At 44.6% G+C, this 18,565-nt stretch overlaps 1 long non-coding RNA gene across 3 annotated transcripts in view; it reads left to right on the forward strand.

The window, feature by feature from the left end:
• Positions 1-18,146, forward strand: part of LOC103884418 — a 31,918-nt gene extending 13,772 nt beyond the window's left edge. For 2 of the 3 annotated variants that reach the window (XR_002523101.2, XR_002523102.2), the window contains 2 exons: positions 10,737-14,067; positions 17,900-18,146. This is a non-coding gene — a long non-coding RNA (uncharacterized LOC103884418). Of the gene's footprint in view, positions 1-4,438; positions 4,535-10,736; positions 14,068-17,899 lie in introns of all 3 variants that reach the window. The other variant, XR_002523103.2, reaches the window with a different exon arrangement.
• The last annotated feature ends 419 nt before the right edge of the window (positions 18,147-18,565 follow it).

Below are 18,565 nucleotides of genomic sequence, written 5' to 3' on the forward strand. Positions count from 1 at the left end.
AAACCCTGCGACTCTGTTGATGGGCTTCATGTCCCAACAAACAGATCCCCAACTCATTCACTCCTGTGTGGAAACCGTAGAACAGACCTACTCTAGCAGGCCTGATCTCAAAGACGAGCCCCTGCCTAACCCCAGTGTTGGGTGGTTTATAGATGGGAGTGGCTTTATGCTTGAGGGGTGAGGAAGACAGGTTATGAAGTGGTTAGCCAACAAGAGATCATTGAGACAAAAGCTTTGCCTCCCGGCCGGGCGCGGTGGCTCAAGCCTGTAATCCTAGCACTTTGGGAGGCCGAGACGGGCGGATCACGAGGTCAGGAGATCGAGACCATCCTGGCTAACACGGTGAAACCCCGTCTCTACTAAAAAATACAAAAAACTAGCTGGGCGAGGTGGCTGGCGCCTGTAGTCCCAGCTACTCGGGAGGCTGAGGCAGAATAGCGTAAACCCGGGAGGCGGAGCTTGCAGTGAGCTGAGATCCGGCCACTGCACTCCAGTCTGGGCGACAGAGTGAGACTCCGTCTCAAAAAAAAAAAAAAAAAAAAAAAAGCTTTGCCTCCCTAGACTTCCATTCAAAAAGTAGAATTAATTGCTTTAATCAGAGCCCTGCAATTGGGAAAAGACTTAACGGTCAATATACTCACTGATTCCAAATATGGGTTCCTGGTGCTCCATGCTCATGCTGCCATATGAAAAGAAAGGAGAACATTAGCAGCTAAGGGATCCCCCATACAACATCACTCAGAGATCCTGGAACTTTTAGATGCTGTCCTTTTCCTTTGGGAAAAGGAGGTAGCAGTTAGTCACTGCCGGGGATACCAAAAGGGAGACACCTCGCTTATTTGAGGAAATGCTCTGGCAGACAGAGCAGCTAAAGCCACAGCTAAGGAGACACCAGTATTCCCATGCACTGCATTAATGCCAGGTACTCCACCCATGTCAGCAGCACCACACTATACCCCGAGGAAATTAAATGGACATAATAGAAAAGCTTACAGAAGGATCCCTCAGGATGATTGCTAGAAAACAACAAACTCTTTCTCCCTGAGGCTGAGCAATGGAAAATAATTAACTATTCCCATGACTCCTCACATTTGGGACAGGGCTCCCTATTCAAATTAGTTTCTTAAATCTTCTTGGGAAAGAAATTATTCCAGTCTGTGAAGTGGGTCACCAGGGCCTGTGAACTTTATGCCGGTAATGACCCAGGAAGCTGCTCATACCCTTATCCCTACTCACTCCTGTACAACATCAAGGAACATACCATGGGGAAGATTGGCAAATAGATTTTACTCAGATGCCACCATACAGGGGACTGAAATATTTGCTAGTGTTTACAGACACTTTCACCGAGTGGATAGAGGCTTTCCCCATAAGAACAGAAAAGGCATTAGAAGTGTCAGTTCCTACTTAAAGAGATCATCCCAAGGTTTTGATTACCTAAAAGTCTGCAGAGTGATAATGGACCCAGCAGGTGTCCTGAGCCTTAGGCATTACCTATCATCTTCACTCCTCCTGGAGACCCCATTCTTGGGGAAGGTAGAAAAAAACTAACCGTATTTTTAAAAGGACATTAGCAGAGCTCTGTTAGGAGACCTCAGAAGCCCAGGTTTCTCTCCTACCCATCACCTTTTTTTTTCTTTCTTTTTTTTTTTTTTTTTTTTGAGACAGAGTCTTGCTCTGTTGCCCAGGCCGGAGTGCAGTGGTGTGATCTCAGCTCACTGCAACCTCCGCCTCCCAGGTTCAAGGGATTCTTCTGCCTCAGGCTCCTGAGTAGCTGGCACTACAGGCAGGCACCACCACGCCCAGATAATTTTTGTATTTTTAGTAGAGACGGGGTTTCACCATGTTGGTCAGGCTGGTCTCGAACTCCTGACCTCGTGATCCACCCACCTCAGCCTCCCAAAGTGCTGGGATTACAGGCGTGAGCCACCGCACCCTGCCTCCCATCACCCTTTCATATGTAAGGATGACTCCAAAGGGAACACTAAAACAGTCCATTTGAAATGACTTATGGGAGGCCCTTTTTTTTTTTTTTGAGACAGAGTCTTGCTCTGTCGCAGACTGAGTGGCGCTGTCTCGGCTCACTGCAAGCTGTGGGGAGGCCCTTTTTAACTTCAGACCTCCTGTTTGATGAAGAGACACATAGAATGCTCACCCATATTATCAACTTAGGCTGGGTTCAAAAGGCCCTCCAAGTCCTATGGAGACAAAATATTGCTCCCTTCAACAAAGGAAATAGTTAACCCCCACAATCAACCAGGAGACTTAGTCTTAGTAAAAACTTGGAAAGAAGAATCCTCCAATGATCAATTACACATTGATCAGGGCCGTATCAGGTGCTGTTGAGTATACCTGCTGCTATTAAACTTCAAAGTATAACTAGTTTGGTACACCTGTCCAGGTTAAACCTGTTTCTTATGAGTTGCAGCACAAAAGGAAGCCCCCATGACCCACATCTGTGAGCCTTTGGAGGACCTCTGCTGCCTGTTTAAAAGAATCCACCCTAAGCCAGAGGTGGTAACGTGATGCTGTGGGTGGGAATAGGAGTAATAATTTTTATCTTCTTCCTGATTGTAATCCTTCTTTTCTGTTGCTTTAGCCAACCTCCCAGGAAACACCTCCTTTGTCCTTGTTGGGTGTAGAGGCCACTCTAAGGCCCAACTGGATACCATGTTGTCACTATTAATCCTGTTTGATTTCCTAATTACCCTGATCCGGTGCAGGTGGGAACATAATCCTATAGTAAATATTTCAAAAATTATAGCCTCAGGGAATCATCTTCATGGTTGCTGGATTTGTCATCCATATTCCCAGGGTAGAGAGTTCTACCTTCTGGCCTACCCAGAACATTTCATGGCCATCTCTCCAGATCTCCTAACTAGCCACAGTGATCCCCAAATACCCAAATTCCTACTTGTTAAGTGAAACTCTCCTCCTGATTCCCCTCCAATTCCACCTGAATATCACCCCCCAACTCCTGCCACTATTACCTTGACCTGGGAAGTTGGGTATCCATATCTCCAATGCGCTAATGATTCTAGCTTTTGCACCCACTGCTGTGTTAGTGACACAAAAGCAGACGTTTCCCTGCGATACTCTGATCCAAATCTAGTTGCCAAGTTCCCCAGGCTGCAGTGAGGTAAATGGGATTCCAGTTGTCAGTGAGGAGACCATATATGGTGCCTTCTCCTGGATCAGAACATACAAGGGAAAAACAACTGCCCAATCTGGGAAGGTGGGAGTACTGTTCCTTCTGGAAAACAAAGATTGTTTGACCACTCCCATTAGAACAGGGGGAAAATATCTCCTCTAGAGACCCAACTTGGCAGCAGAGGATAAACATCACACCCCGTAGGGCCTCTGTTTGTATCCCCCCCAGGCTCATTTTGTTTGTGGCCATGAGTGGGAAGAATTCACACCCCATAACCACTCCTGACTCCCCAGGAAGCCACCTGTTCTTTTAGAAGTAGCTTTCTGTATATAAAAAGCTTGGAATAGGCTGGGTGTGGTGGCTCACACTTGTCATCCGAGCACTTTACGAGGCCAAGGCAGATGGACCACTTGAGGTCAGGAGTTAGAGACTAGACTGGCCAACATAGTGAAACCCCATCTACTAAAAATACAAAAATTACCCGGGCTTGCTGCAAGTACCTGTAATCCCAGCTACTTGGGAGGCTGAGGCAGGTGAATCGCTTGAACCTGGGAGGCGGAGGTTGCAGTGAGCCGAGATCACACCATTGCACTCCAGCCTGGGCAACAGAGTAAGACTCTGCCTCAAAAAAGGAATGAAACTTAGAACAGAGATGAACGTATGTTGGCCACCCTTGCCCCTCCAGGGGTCATGGTCTTTAACCTCATAAGACCCAGGAACGCCAGAAGTAAGTGAGAAATTGGATTAATTCAGTTGTAAGGAATGTGGACAGCAATAGGACTAGCAGCACCCTAGCGTGGCTTTGCTTATCTACTCACCCCTAGTCAACCCTAAAGAACCCTAAAGAACGTGAACCTTAAAGAACCCTAAAGAACTTGACTCCAACCCTAGAATCTTTAGCCACCAATAGAGGTCAGGCATTAAAGGGGATTCAAGAGTCCCTAGACTCTTTGGCAAATGTAGTTCTCAATAACAGACTAGCACTGGATTATTTACTAGCTGAACAAGGTAGAGTCTGTGCAGTTACTACTGAAACCTGTTGCACATACATCAACAACTCCGGACAGTTGAAGTTAACATTCAAAAGATCTGTGAGCAAGCTACCTGGTTACGTAGCTATAACCAGGGCATTAATCCCAACTATATCTGGCCAACTATCAAAAGTGCCTTCCCAAGTTTCACCTGGCTTTTACCTCTCCTAGGACCTTTGATAGCTGTCTTGTTATTACTAATCTTTGGCCCTTGCTTGTTTAACCTCTTAGTAAAGTTTGTTTTCTATTACAACAGTTCCAGGTAAAGACAATCCTGGCACAAGGCTTCCAACTCGACCTGCCTACTCACCTGGAGAATGAAAGTGTCCTGCCTCTGGGCCCCTTAGATCAGGTATCCAGAGATTTCTACTTCTCCAGGGCTAGACAGGGCCTGCATCCATAAACTCAGCATGAAACGGTTACAGGAGGTAGACCTCCAACCTTCTGTAGTCCCTTTAAGATTAAAGAGGAGTATCTAATCTCTGAGGGGGGAATGAGATAGGAGGCAGGACTCACTTCTGGAGGTGAGACTCAGACTCTGGACTAGATTGAGGACTAGCTAAAACAGAGAAGAGGCAAAATCACCTCTCCCTAAGACATACTCACCAGTGCCATGTCAGTTTACCATTGCTAGGGAAACACCCTGTAGTTACCACCTCTTTCCTTGGCAATGACCTGACAACCTGAAAGTTATCACCTTTTTTCTAGAAATTTATGTATAATCTACCCCTTAATTTGCATGTAATTAAAAATGGGTGTAGGCTGGGTGCAGTGGCTCATGCCTGTAATTCCAGCACTTTGGGAGGTCCAGGTGGGTGGATCACCTGAGGTCAGGAGTTTGAGACCAGCCTGGCTAACATGGTGAAATCCCATCTCTACCCAAAATACAAAAATTAGCCAGGTGTTGTGGTGGGTGCCTGTAATCCCAGCTACTCTGGAGGCTGAGGCAGGGGAATCAGTTGTCAGTGAGCTGAGATCACACCACAGTACTCTAGCCTGGGTGACAGAGCAAGACTGTCTCAAAAAAAAAAAAAAAAAAAAAAAAGTGAGTATAAATGTAACTGCAGAACTGCCCTGAGCTGCTACTCTGTATACACTGCTCTGCAGGAGCTGTCATAGAGGTGTACCGCCACACTGCCACCTCAATAAAGCTGTTTTCTTCTACCACTGGCTTGCTCTTGAATTCTTTCCTGAGTGAAGCCAAGAACCTTCCTGGGCTAAGCCCCAATTTGGGGTTTGCCCGCACTGTGTCCCCAACACCCATTGTCTCAAGAAGTTCCACGTGCTTTCCAAGCAGTTGATGCTGTCAGTCGTTCTTCCCCCAAGAGAAATGATCAAAATTGTAATTGAATGTATTTTTTACTCTAAAACTGAGTTTAGATAACTTATTTTTATTTTATTAAGATCAAATATACAAGTAGTCAGGCAGCTCTTATTTTATATTATGCCTATATCTATATCTATCTACACAAACCCCTCAAATTTAAAAATCAGAGCATTATTTCTCAGTCCTTTAAAAATCATATTGCTGAGTGCCATGGCTCATGCTGTAGTTCCAACACTTTGGGAGGCCAAGGAGGGACGATGGTTTGAAGCCAGGAGTTCCAGATCAGCCTGGGGAACAAAACAAGACCCTATCTTTATTTAAAAAAAAAAAAAAAAGATAAATTTAAAAAGAAGCCGTGTGTAGTGTTGCATGCCTATGGTCCCAGCTACTCAGGAGGCTGAGGTGATACGAGGACGCCAGGAGTTTGAGGCTGCAGTGATCCCTGATCACGCCACTGTACTCCAGCCTGAGTGACACAGCAAAAACCTATCTCACAAAAAAAATAAAATAAAAATAAAAAAATCATATATCTCCGTGTCAAGGATGGGAAAAAATGAGGACCCTCCTACATTGCTAGTGAGAATGTGAACTGATACAGCTACTTTGGAAAACTTTGGCAATGTTTACTAAAGCTAAACATGCGTACACTCTATGACCAACAATTCTATTCCTGGCTATATACTCGACAGAAATGAGTGCTTCTGTCTACCAGAAGACAAGTACAAGTATGAGAATGTTCATAGTAGCTTTATTCATGATCGCTTACACTGGAAAAACCCAACGTCCATCAACAGAAGAATGGGTGGGTACATTGTGTTGTACTCATCCAGTGGAATATTACGTGGCAATAAGAAAGAACAAAGTACTGATAATAAAACAACATGGGTGAACCCTGCATAATTTTGATTGAAAGAAAAAAAAGAAGTCTGATATAAAAGAATACACACGGTATGACTGCAATTTTATGAAGTTTGAAAACTGGTGCAGCTAACCTATAGTGGTAAGAGGCCAGACCGGGTTACCCAAGGGAGTGGTATTAACTTGCAGGGGACAGGAGAGTCCTCAGAAGTGCTGGAATTGCTCTACTCTTGATCTGGGTTGTGAGTACATGGGAGGATATGTATTTAAAGTTGATTTGTACGTATTACTCTATCTGAATTATACCCCAGTAAAATGGAAAAAAAATATAGATGCCAATCATTAAGTGTTGTTACTAAGTCAGATCTTTATGTCAGATGTAGCCTAAGTTTCTCCTATATTTGACATTTCTCATAGGCATATTGTAAGAAAGGAAAGAACCAAGCTGTTTCTTCTATGATATTGGGAGTACTCTTCAGCTGGGCTGCTCCAGAAATCATTAATCATTAGATTTGGGCAGCTGCCATCTGATTTCTTTTTTTAAAATAATCAGTTGGATATATTCTGACTCTGCTTATGGGATTTAGACACAGCTTGAGAATAATAACACTCTGCTTTTTATGGGCAATTTTATTTTCTTCAACCACAGATTCAGAAAGAATGAGTTTGTATAGTATGTCAAAATCTATCAGCAAAAAGACCGTGAGGGCCATACCTGTAGTTAATAAAAGTTAGGTTTATCTGGCTTGCTGCAGCGGGAAGAATGCATGAATCTTGGGACCATCTTAGTAAGGGAGACTTGAGTTTGTGCTTGTGTTGGATGCCTCCGAGAAGGGATTAGGGAAGCCAGAGCCAACTCTGGATTGAATGCTGTTAGGATGCAGGGAGGATTGATGCAATTCACAAGGTTAGCAGGGCCACAGGGCAGCAGGGCAGTGCTGGGCCACAGCAGAGTGGAAAGTGGACCAAAAGAGGCACATGGAGAATACCTAGCACAACTGCCTATGTACCCTCCCTAAACTAACTGCGAGAGGAAACACTTCAGCCAAATGAAAAAATGAATGAGATAAGTTAGCTGGAAGACAAGGAAGGCATAATATGTTAAACATGGCAACAAGCGAAAAACCAGTAAAATTTATTGTTATGTATTTGTAATTATTGATATTGTTACTGTGGAAAGATTCTTGACTAAATTCTCATAAAAAGATACATGCTTATTATAATAATTAATACAGAAAGTACTGAAAAAGCTTTTTCAACTGCCCCAAACGCCACTACCCCCTAACAATTATCTTCAACATTTGTCGGTTATCATTCTAGACACTTTCTATGCAAATCCATAGAGAAGCCTAGATATAAATAATTTTATGATGTAGACTGCGAAGAATTTCATATTAGGGATGCACTAAAGCTTAGTTGTGGACTTAGTATTTGGCTCACATCTGCTATTCAACTATGACTTTGGCTCTAGCCCTTACAAGGTTAAATAACCAAATACCTTCTTCAGTATCACTTGTGACATCCCTGAACCTGTGTGTGATCCATGATCATGACTGTGTTGATTTCTGTCATATCTTATCAACATAACAATATCAGTAAATGAACCACGCCATGTTATGTGAATTTATTGTCAATATCTGAATATTCACTTTCACATAGAGGTAACCATTCAAGATACAGAATCATGAAAATGTCCTTGGCTTTATATGCCAAAATTCTATTAGTCATTTGAGGTATACATGTGTATTTAATATTTCATGAGTAAAGTGCTATAATAATTAATGATTATTTGAAAGCTGCTAATTGTGTACACAAAAACAATGACTAAGAACTTTCAAAAAATATGGAAATAGATTGAAAGTTAATGCAATTTTAATGAGAAAGTGTGCTAACTAGGTATCTTTAGAAGAACTTTATATTGTTTTAAGGTCAAAAGATGTTTATAGGCCAGGTACGGTGACTCACGCCTGTAATCCCAGCACTTTGGGAAGCTGAGGCAGGTGGATCACGAGGTCAGGAGTTCGAGACCAGCTTGGCCAACATGATGAAACCCCATCTCCACTAAAAATACAAAAAATTAGTGTGTGGTGGCGTGCACCTGTAGTCCCAGCTACTTGGGAAGCTGAGGCAGGAGAATCACTTGAACCTAGGAGGCAGAGGTTGCCGTGAGCCGAGATCACGCCACTGCACTCCAGCCTGGGCAACAGAGTGAGACTCTGTCTAAAAAGAAAAAAAGAGAGATGTTTATAACAACTTAAGTAACACAAGCCAGAATACTAGTGATTATATTATATCATAAAATTATTGGCATAATAGTATTCATAATATGAATAAAAATAATCTTTTTTTTTTTCAGGCTGAGTCTCTGTCTGTCACCCAGGCTGAAGTGCAGTGGTGCGACGTAGGCTTATTGTAACCTCCGCCTCCGCCTCCCAGGTTCAAGCGATTCTCATGCCTCAGCCTCCCAAGTAGCCGGGATTGCAGATGAGCACCACCACGCCAGGCTGATTTTTGTATTTTTAGTACAGACGGGGTTTCACTATGTTGCCCAGGCTGGTCTCAAACTTGTGGGCTCAAGTGATCCCCTGCCTTGGCCTCCCAAAGTGCTGTGATTACAGTCATGAGCCACTGTGCCCAGCCTAAAATAATCCTTAATAGCTCTATTACTTCTGTTTATTTATTATACATTAGAAGAAATAAAAATACATGCCACAAGCAAAGAAGATATTTATAACATGTGTATAATCAACAACTGTATCTAGTATGTGCAGATAACGCCTATAAAATAGTAAGAAATATAGAAGTAATTCAATAGAAAAATTTGCAAGTTTCCTTCAGAAAAGGAAACATGAATGGGCAGTAAATGGATGGAAAATACTCAACTTTATTAATAATCAGGGAAACTTAAGTCTAGAATAAGATACCATTTACATCCATTCAATTGGCAAAAACTAAGAAGTATGGGCTGGGCACTGTGGCTCACACCTATAATCCTAGCACTTTGGGAGGCCAAGGTGGGAAAATCACTTGAACTCAGGAGTTCCAGGCCAGCCTGGGCAATACAGTAAGAGCCTCGTCTCTACAAAAAAAAATTTTTTTAATAGCTAGGCATAGTGGCATGCACCTGTGTTCTCAGCTACTTGGGAGGCTGAGGTGGGAGGATTGCTTGATCTGGGAGGTCAAGGCTGCAGAGAGCCAAGATCGCACCACTCTACACCAGCCTGGACAACAGAGTGAGACCTTTCTCCAAACAAACAAACAAACAAACAAACAAATACCCTCCCCCGCAAAAAACGAAAAATTAAGGGGTATGATAATACTTTTTTTTTTTAAGAGATGGGGTCTTGATATGTTGCCCAGGCTGGTCTTGAACTCCTGGGCTCAAGCAATCCTCCCACCTCAGCCTCCCAGAGTACTGGGATTTCAGGCAAGAGCCATCATGCCTGGCCAACTTTCTAAAGAGAATATTGGTCAGTGATATCTCTTATACATTAATGGTTGGTGTCTATCTGGAAAAACAATTTGTCATTATCTTGTGTTATTGAACATACCCAGATATTTGACTCTTGGATATATACCCAGGAGAAATTCTTGCACAGGTATATCAGAAGACATCTGACAGGAGTGTAGCCGGTAGCACTATATGTAAGAGCACAAATAGAACCATTCAAGTGCCTGTCGACTACAGACTGGATAGACTGTGGTGTGCTCACACATGGAATGCGACACAGCAGTAAAAATGAATGATATTCCTTTCCATGCCACAACATGGATAATCTTAGTAACATAATTTTGAGCAATAAAGCAAATCTTGAAGATCACTCTTCTTATAAAGATCAAAAACAAGCAAAACAAAACCATATTTCATGTAGGCATCTACATAGATGACATTCTCAAATAGTGGTTACCTCTTGGGAAGGCATGGATAGAACTAAGTGATCGATAACATTTAACTCTTGGGATGAGTGTTGAGCTCATTTTTTATTATATTATTTTTTAAAACAAACAATATATAATGTCTAATCCTCTAATGCTATTACAATCTTCATTGCCTTCAAACTCAGCCGGGTCAAGAAGTCCCCTTCTAGGTCAGACTCCCACTCCCTTGAGTGATGGTTGCTGCAACCATTTCTGGTGTGAATCATTTTACTGGTCAAGGTTCTTGGTTGCAGACAACAGAACCTGCAATACTCTGTTTAAACAGAAAGGGATGTATCACAAGGTATTAGTTACTAGATAAAGCTGAATTTTGAGACAATGTGTTGTGGTTGATGTGGCATCTTGGGTGATACTGGTTATGAGTAATATAAGGAAGGCTCGTAAGTCAGGTTCCCGAGAACAGAGTCTGATATGAATATTCTTGTTTCAGTGATTTATGAGAGCGGTCCTATCAGAAGAAGAGGTGGGAGAGAAGCAGGATGGAACAGAGGAAGAAAACTAAGCGAGTGTGTGGATACTGTCTTCAGCTTGGACCCACAGGGAGCATTGGAGCATAAATTATACCACAGAATTTGTTTCCGTTTGAGGCTGGTGGGATGGCCCTTTGTACCCCAGAGAGGGTGCAGAACTTCCTGAAGGAGTTGACTCCATTTGGTTGAGAACATGTAATCATTTAGAGAAGGAGCGGCTAACTCTCACAGCGACTGAGGCAGGGTGCACTGACCAGGGCAGAGCACCAACGGTGAACCAATGCCACCCAGACCTCATGGGGGAAGGGTGGGGATAACCTGGGGCCAGATCAGAATTGGGTGGAGGTGGGACACAGCAGGACAGGAGGAGCAGAACCGAGAGGGTCTGTGTTTCCTGTGTACCCTGGAAGCACAAGTCTGGGTTCTCTGAGCCTCAGGCAGCACTGACCTTTCTTCCCCATCTGGACATGAGAAGGACAGACCAAGCCCTTTCCTCAGCACTTTTTTTTTTTTCTTTTTGAGTTGGAGTCTTGCTCTGTCACCCAGGCTGGAGTGCAGTGGTGTGATCTCGGCTTGCTGCAACCTCTGCCCCCTGGGTTCAAGCGATTCTTCTGCCTCAGCCTTCTGAGAAGCTAGGTTTACAGGTGCATGTCGCCACACCTGGGTAATTTTTGTATTTTTGGCAGAGATGGGGTCTCACCATGTTGTTTAGGCTGTCTCAAACTCCTGACCTCAAGTGATCTGCCCACTTCTCAAATTACTGGGATTATAGGCATGAGCCACTGCGCCCAGCCCCTTTCTTCAGCATCTCATTCCAGGTTCTGAGTCCTGAGCACCTCACCTTGAGGTGCTCTTTATGGGAAAAATCTCACTGCAGTGAGGACGTTCCAGCCAGGAGTAGGGTGAGTGGGGGAGCTCCTGAGGCAGGGCCCTCCAGTTACTATGTAGCCCCTGCCACCTCCCTGTTCCTGGGGCAAAGAGAACCAAACTTCTCTGTCAGCAGCCTCCTCCCTTCCCCTCCCCTTCGGCCTTGGCCTTGACCTCAAGCTAACGTGGTATCTGATTCATTAGGTGGTGGGCAGTTTTTCCCAAGCTGCCTGCCTCAGTCTGGACTGGAACATTCTGGCCTCACAGGCGGGCTGGCCCCTGCCCTCACAGGAAGCTTTAACCCTTGCTCTGCCAGCATGATTCTCCAGGGCCACAATCTGGGGTTATGTTTTCTCCAGAGTGGCACCGAACGGGAGCTTAGACACTCAACACCCTTCCTCATTCTCCCCTAAGCCAGGCAGAAAATGCCTAATCTGAGTAAAAATAATTTGTCCCCTGGCCCATCCCCTGTTGTAACACAATTGCGATCCTGTGCCCTTTTACATAGACTTTCTGGGGTCACTACTGGTGACATCACTAGCCAAGTGGCCTTAGAATCCTTACCTCTGCTTTCTGCCTTTATTCCCCTCCCACAGCCACATGCCTCCTCTCAGGGGTCAGGGCTTGTCTCCCCCTCCCCTCACAGAAATGTGTATTTTAATGATCACTCATGCGGGCAAGTAAAAGTCTGCAAACTGAGACAGGTCTGGGTGGGAGACATTTCAGGACAGTGTCTTCCAGTCCTCACATCCTATCAGGAGATGGATAGGGGACCTCCTGGTGGGATGGGGGTGGGGGATCAGCATGGGAGAAGGGCTTTCCTGGGCAGGAGGCCTTGGCCAGAGGGGTCCACCCCAGTCTAGCTGGCTTTCCTTCTCTCCTTACGTGTTAGTCTGTTCTCGCTTTGCTATGAAGAAATACCTGAGGCTGGGTAACTAATAAAGAAAAGAGGTTTATTTTGGCTCATGGTTCTGCAGGCTGTACAGGAAGCATCTGCTTCGGGGGAGGCCTCAGGGAGCTTACAATTGCTGTGGAGGGCGAAGGGGAGTCAGTGTGTCACATGGCGAGAGAGAGAGAAGATAGGAGGCGCCATGCTCTTTTAAACAAGCAGATCTCTCGTAACTCAGCGAGAAATCACTCATTATTACAAGGACAGCAGGAAGCCATTCATGAGGGATCCACCCCCAAGATCCAAACACCTCCCACTAGGCCCCACCTCCTACACTGGGGATCACATTTCAACATGAGATTTGGAGGGGACAAACATCCACACCATATCACCCTAGTCCTCACCTTGGGGGATGCTGAGGGAAAGACGGAGTCTATTTTTTACCCCTTGCTGCTTTGGTGGGAAAGCACCCTGTGACCTGGGTCAGGATGCCATGTTCCAGTCCAAAAGGTGCCAACTTCCTCTTTCTCCTTTCCCTGCTCTTGTCCAGCCTTAGCATCCGCTCCTGCCCCAGCCTCGGCAATGCCTGTCTCTGTGGCTGCTGTGCTCAGTGGGTGTCTTTTGCCTCCAGTAGCCCATGGGTAGGGGAGGGCAGAATCTGGACGCCACATCCTCAGCCCATCCCTTCTGTGCTCTGCAAAGTGGGGTGGGGGGGCACCTTTGACCCTCTGGTTTTATTGATTCATCCTTCTTTCTTGCATTTTAGTCTCTAAGTCAATTAGTTCTTGTCTGTAGCCTATAAACATGATAAAGCCTCCATTATTTTAAAAACTCCCCAAATCTCCCTCTACCAAACTTCCTTTTTAATTTTTAAGTGATTTTTTATTTGTATGCATTTATGGGGCGCAAGTGTAATTTTGTTACGTTGATATTTGGTATAGTGGTGAAGTCAGGGCTTGTGGTGGATCCGTCACTGGAGTAACATACATTGAACCCATTCAGTGATTTCTCGTCATCCATCCCCCTCCACCCTCTCGCTCTTCCGAATTTCCACTGTCATTCCACACTCTACTTCCATGTGTACACATTATTTGGCTCCCACTGATAAGAGAGAACACATGGCATTTGTTTTTCTGTGTCTGAGGTATTTCACTTAGGATAATGGCCTCCAGTTCCACCCATGTTCGAGTAAAAGACATGATTTCCTTCTTTTTTATGGCTGAAAAACCATCCTACCCCATTTTCTCACCTCTCCCTTTTCCCTCGACTTTTATTTATTTATTTTTTTTTTGAGACAGAGTCTTGCTCTGTTGCCCAGGCTGGAGTCCAGGGGCATAATCACAGCTTTCTGCAGCTTTGAACTCCTGGGCTCCAGTGAGCCTCCTACCTCTCTTGTCTTTATCAGAGCCAAACACTACAGGATTACCAAGTAGACAAACAAAGCACATGCTTGAGGCACCAACAAAGAAGGACAACACAGCAAATAAGCATTATTGAACAGGGGAAGGACAGTTATTTTCAATACAAGTGTGCAAGTAAGTTAACTGCAATTAAAATAATTTAGAAAGTTTATTTTAATTTTAACATTTATATATTTTTATGTTATTTTGAAAATAAAAAAACTCATTTTGTATTACTTGTAGGAGGATAGGAACCATAATCTTTTAAAGGTGTTAATTCAGCCCTGCGGTCAAACCTCTTCCTCACCTCTTACTCCTCAACCCCCTGCAGCTTCAGACACCATCATGACCTAACTGCTCCCCCCAAGGTCACCAATGAGTGTCACTGTGATAAATCCAATGGGCGTGTTTCATGCTCAGCTGTGACCCTCTCAGCAGAAGTCAACTATATTCTCAAACAGCTCTCCTGGTTCCCTTCCACTTCTTACTCCCCTCCCTTCCTGACTTCCTCAAGGTTCTTCTTCCTAGAAACGTTCGTGTTGTTGGAGCTCTGAGCTGGGTCTTTTTTCTCCCTCTCCACAGTTCACTCCTCCTATGGTTTCAGTCACTGTCTACACTTAGGTTTCAGTCACTGTCTACACTTAGGTTACATCTAAATATCTTCCCAGCTCACCCTTGGCTCCTTAGCTCTAGGCCTTTATATCCAACCATGAACTCTTTCAGGCACTTAAATTCACTAAGTCCAAAATTGATGCCTTATCTCCCCCATGAACCCTTCCTTCTCCAGCCTTCCCTGTGTCAGTGAGAAGCATTTTCATCCACTCAGGCCCCAAGCTCAAGCCTTTCTGTCCTATGACCTCGCCCACAACCAACAGTTCTGTTGGCTCCACTTCCTCAAAAGCTTGCATTTGCTCACTTCCCTCCATTTTCATGGCCACCTCCCTTGTCCTAGTCACCGTTACAATTGGCAGGTCACAACTACCTCCTATTGGGCTTCCCCGTCTCTACTTTCTCAGCCCATTTTCCATGCTGAAGCCAGTGTGGTGAAGTTTCTATGGGTCCTCATTGGCTCAGCATAAATCCAAGCTCCTAGGGTGACATTCCAGACTTCCCACATTCTGGTTCCTGACACCACCTCAGCATAGCTCTCTTCACTCTTGGCTACCTGCTCTCCGCTCCAGTAGTATTTAACTACCCGGAGCTTCCCCTCCACCCCCATCACACTGTTGCTCCCCTCTGCCACCTGGGCTGGTAATGATGGAGGTGGTGAGAATTGGTAAGATTCTAAACATATTTTGAAGGCAGATACAACAGGACTTGTTGATGGATTTGGATGTGTGGGGAGAGAAAAAAGAAAGGAAACCAGGTTTTTTTTTGTATTTTCTGAGCAACTGGAAGGAAGGAGTTGCACTGAGATGGGAAGATAGTGAGAAGAGTGGGTTTGGGTGGGAAGATAAGAAGGACAGTTTTAGATGTGTTAATGGAATTGCCCCTTAGAAATCCAGTCAGGTATTAGAGTCTGGATTCAGGGGACTGATCTGAGCTGGAGCTGCACATTTGTGAGTCATCAGTGTGTGGGTGGTATTTAAAACCGCAAGAGTGGGCCAGCTGCAGTGGCTCATGCCTATAATCCCAGAGCTTTGGGAGGGGTGACAGGACCCCTTGAGGCCAGGAGTTTGAGACCAGCCTGGGCAACATAGCAAGATCCTGTCTCTACAAAAAGTAAATAAATAAATTGGCCAGCATGATGGCACATGCTTGTAGTCCTAGCCACTGGGGAGGCTGAGGCAAGAGGATGGCCAGGAATTCAAGGCTGCAGAGAGCTATGATCACACCACTGCACTCCAGTATGGGTGACAGAGCAAGATCTTGTCTCTAAAATAATAATCTTAACAATAATAAATATAAATAAAACCACAAGAGTAGATGCAGGCACTAAGGATATAAATGTGAATAGAAAATAGAAGAGAGCCAGGAGCCCCCAGAGCCTCTGATATTAAAAGGCTGGAGAGAAGAGCCGGAGAAAGAAGCAGTAGTCATGTAGGAGGAAAATCGGAAAATGTAGCATTCCGGAAGCCTATAGAGAAATAGGGGTTTGAAGGAGGAGGAAGTGATTAGTTGTGTCAAAGATCGAGTAAGCAGAGGTCTGAGAATTGAGTGAATAAGATTTAATAATAGGAAGGTCATTAATGATGGTGACAAGAGCAGTGTCAGGAAATGGTGTGAGCAAAAGCTTACTGGAGCATGTTCAAGAGAGAAAGGACAGAGAGGGATTGGAGTTAGTTGTGTAGACAATTCGGTTTGCTATAAAAAGGTACAGTACGATGGGTGTGAGCTGGAGGGAAAGTTAGGATCATGAGAGGTTTCTTTTTTTTTGAGACAGAGTCTCTTTGTAGCCCAGGCTGGAGTGCAATGGTGTGATCTCGGCTCACTGCAACCTCTGCCTCCTGGGTTCAAGCGATTCTCCTGCCTCAGCCTCACAAGTAGCTGGGGCTTCAGGTGCCTGCCATCACACCCAGCTAATCTTTGTATTTTTAATAGACACGGGGTTTCACCATGTTGGCCAGGCTGGTCTCGAACTCCTGACTTCAGGTGATCTGCCCTCCTTGGCCTCCCAAAATACTGGGATTACAGGCCTAAGTCACTGCGCCTGGCCCATGAGAGTATTTTTTTTTAAGGATATGGTAAATAACAGCAGATTATTTCTGTGGATTTCTGAGATCGATCCAGTAGAGAGGGAAAAGAGAGGCAAGAGAAGAGAAACACTTGAGGAACTGAATCCTTGTGTTGAGAGAGGAGGAGATCCATTCCCCAAGCAGAGAGGGGCCTGAGCACCACTGCACTCCCCTGGGGAGCCCTTCCTAAGGCACCTGCCCGGCTTCCCGTCTCACTTTCCTCCGCTCCAGTGTCTGCTCTTTGTAAAAGTCTTTTCTGGCCACCCTTCTAGAATGATGTTCTCCATCACTCTCTTTTGCTTTACTTTTTTTTCCCCTTTACTTTCATTTGTAGCACTTCTCATTATGATATAGCAAATTTTTTTCTGTTTTCCTTACTACCACAAAAGTTTCATTAGGGAAGAGACTTAGTCTTACTTGCCACTGTATCCCCAGCTCTTAGAATAGTTCCTGGAGCGCAGTAGCTGCCCCCCCACATATTTGAGAAAGAAGGAATAAGTGAGTCTTTTCTCCATGCCCATTGCAACATGCTCAGTTCTCATTCTACCCTTATTTTTATTCCATTCATCTATAACTCACATCTCTTCCCATTCTCCTTCCCCATCCATCCAAGCAAACATTCAGGCCTATCTCCTCTGTCATCCTCATCATGCCCATACCATCGTCCCCCATACCATCTTCACCCCATGTGTACCCATCTTCATCTCATTTATGTTTTATCTCCTCCTCCCCTCCCCTAATTCCCCTTCTGACTCCTGTCTCCTCTCTGATCTCTGTCCCCACCAACATCCCCTTTCCTCATCCCCATTGCCTTTTGATGCCACCATTGTGGCTAGCCTCGTTCTGTTGCCATTGCCAATGCCGTGTCTGTTCCATCTCTCTCCCCTTCCATTCCTTTGTCATCGACAAGAGGTCTCCATCTCTGCCACCATCCCTTCCCCATTCCCCTCTGCCCACCCAGGGGAAGACAGACAGCTTGCACTGTGTGTCTAGAAGCTGCCAGGGACATAGTTAATATAAGCAACTGCGGGAAGAAAGACAGAGGGAACTGCTTCTTCTCACTTAGTGACTTCAGTAAATATTAACAACCATATTTCACGAACCAGCACTATTTCCTGCAACAGACATAATAAATGACTTTCTGAAATTTTCTAAAGTATGCTTTTACAAATATTGGCATTATCACAAGCCTTGGGAGTAGGGTTCCAAGCCTGAGAGATTAAAATAGTATTTGTGCTAAAAAACAATCTGACTTCTCAGAAGGCCCTTTTCTTCTTTATTTATAATGTCAGGAAACCTGGAACAGTGTCTATAAGTTATGAAAAACAGAGCAATTCAAATGGAATCTCACTGGGACCCCAGTCACTGCTCCAGACTGACCAGTCAGTGGACAAGGCTTCTCGCATTGCTCACCAGGTTATAACTATTCTGTATTCTTTTTACCTTCAAGGTGGAGTGTGGTAGCTCATGCCTGTAATCCCAGTGCTTTGAGAGGCTGAGGCAGGCAGATGACTTGAGGTCAGGAGTTCAAGACCAGCCTGGCTAACATGGTGAAATCCCGTCTCTACTAAAAATACAAAAAATTAGCCCGGTGTTGTGGTTTGTACCTGTAGTCCCAGCTACTCGGGAGGCTAAGGCGGAAGAATCACTTGAACCTGGGAGGGAGAGGTTGCAGTGAGCTGAGATCACACTACTGCACTCCAGCCTGGGCGACAGAGTGAGACTCTGTCCTCCCAACCCCCCAAAAAAGAGGAGTTATCAGCCCTGCACCTGAATAAAGTATTTTCAGATTCTTGGGAATTTTGTCCTGTCTTATTTATTTGTTTAAACTGACACATAACAATTATACGAATTTATGGGGCACAATGGGATGTTTTGATACATACACTTATTGTATAATGATCAAATTAGGGTTATTAGCATATCCATCACTTCATACATTTATCATTTCTTGGGTG

This window comes from Papio anubis, chromosome 1 (genome assembly GCF_008728515.1).
Source record: "Papio anubis isolate 15944 chromosome 1, Panubis1.0, whole genome shotgun sequence".
In the NCBI taxonomy this organism is placed as follows: domain Eukaryota; kingdom Metazoa; phylum Chordata; class Mammalia; order Primates; family Cercopithecidae; genus Papio; species Papio anubis.